The 1816-nt window shown below is 35.7% G+C and overlaps 1 non-coding gene across 1 annotated transcript; it reads left to right on the top strand.

Moving 5' to 3' along the window:
• Window positions 1-1201: 1201 nt before the first annotated feature.
• Window positions 1202-1304, top strand: LOC120226607. Its single transcript, XR_005527062.1, has one exon. It is a non-coding gene; the product is annotated as a U6 spliceosomal RNA (small nuclear RNA).
• Window positions 1305-1816: the final 512 nt, after the last annotated feature.

The raw sequence follows: 1816 nt of genomic DNA, 5'->3' as shown, positions 1-1816 counted from the left end.
AAAATTTTACTGCAACACAGTCAAGCTTACTTTGATTAATTTATTTATTAATTAGTGGTATTATTTAATGGGTGTGTTTGCATTACAGGAGCAGATTTGAGCAGTTGTAACCATATGGCCTGCAAAACCTAAAATATCTGGCCTTTTACAGAAAAAGTTTTGACCCCTGATTGACATTGTCACCAGGTATTCATTCAACATATGTTTATTACACACACACTATGAAACAGGCACTGTTTCAGGCACTGCGGATATAGAAGAGAATCAAGGACACAGACCTCTACAATCAAGCGACATATATTAAAATGAGGGAGGGTGACTGAAAGTGAACAGCATACCAGTAAATAATTTATATGATAGTTTCAGAAAGTCATTTTTGCTGTGAAGAAAACGAAGTGGATGAAATGATAGAAAGTGACTGTCGGAGACATCACCATTAGGTGCCTCTCCAAAGAGATGGCATGGAGCTAAACTCTCAATGACATGATAGCATGATAAAAGAAAACAAGATGTGCAAAGTTCATGGGAAGGAAATGACCTTGATTTGTCTTAGAAGCATAAAGAAGACCACCCAGGCTGGAGCAAAGTAAGTCCAGGGAAGATATGGGGCCCTGGCAAAATGTTTGCAAGGCTCCTGATCAATGACAAATTGTATTCTTTCATTTCCACTGTGTCTCATAGAAGGAAGTGTATTGATTAGAAGCTGCTTACTATTCTTTTGTGTGCTAATGATTTATGTTGGTTGTGCTGCAAGCATAAATGATTTTTACATCAATGGTGAGAAAATTAGGAACTTCTGATTAAAAATTTTAAAAAAAGAGCAAGATTAATGTCCTGTTTAGATGCAAGGTTGAAATATTGCTCCTTACTCATCTCTACCTTGATCAGGCTGCTTAAGGTGGCATCATTAAGCCAGACCTTAAAATTTTCCACTTCCCTAAACTTAGTGACATGAACCAGTACAAAACAAAACCAAACAAAATAAAACTCAAAGACCATCAGTAACCAAGCAATGGAAAGAGCCAATGACTTGAACATGGACAAGAAATAAGCTTAAGAATGCATACACATCTCCTTCTATAATTTTTATGGAAGAATGCATTGAGTGTAGGTGCATAATGGGAGATGGTGTTTTGTTAGGAAGAAGAAAGTGTGTTAATGGAACACTAAAAATTCAAGTTAAGAATCAACAACTTTATTAGTGCTTGTGTTGGTAGCACATATACTAAAATTAGAAGGATACAGAGAAGATTAGCATGACAGCAAGGACAAACATGCAAATACATGAAGTATTCCATATTTTTAAAAAATGGCCAAAGCAGTTGCATAGAGATTTCTCCAAAAATGATACACTAATGGCCAACACACATGTGAAAAGATGCTCAACATTAGTAATAACTAGGTAGTTGCAAATTAAAACTACAATGAACTGTCACCTCATGCCTCTTGGGTACTCTCCGTGGGAATGAAAAAAAAAAGGTGCAACCACATTTCATATAAATAGCATGGAATTTTCTCAAAAAAGTAAAATAAAACTAACAAATGATCCAGCAATTCCACTTCTATAATCCAAAAGAACTGAAAGCAGGATCTAGAAGAAATATTTATACAGCCATGTTCAGAGCAGCACTGTGGGCAATAGCCAAAGGGCTGAAGTAATCCAAGCATCATCAATGGATGCATGACTAGATGGTAGAATACTATTTAGCCCTAAAAAATGAAGGAAACTTTGATACGAGCGTTACATGTAGATAAACCTCGAAGACATTTTGCTAAGTGACATAAACCAGTCACAAAAAGATAAATATTGTATGAT

This window comes from Hyaena hyaena, unplaced genomic scaffold (genome assembly GCF_003009895.1).
Source record: "Hyaena hyaena isolate Hyena2069 unplaced genomic scaffold, ASM300989v1 scaffold_1772, whole genome shotgun sequence".
Lineage (NCBI taxonomy): Eukaryota > Metazoa > Chordata > Mammalia > Carnivora > Hyaenidae > Hyaena > Hyaena hyaena.
The sequence above is the reverse complement of the archived record's forward strand: the minus strand, read 5'-3'. Positions and strand labels throughout refer to the sequence as shown.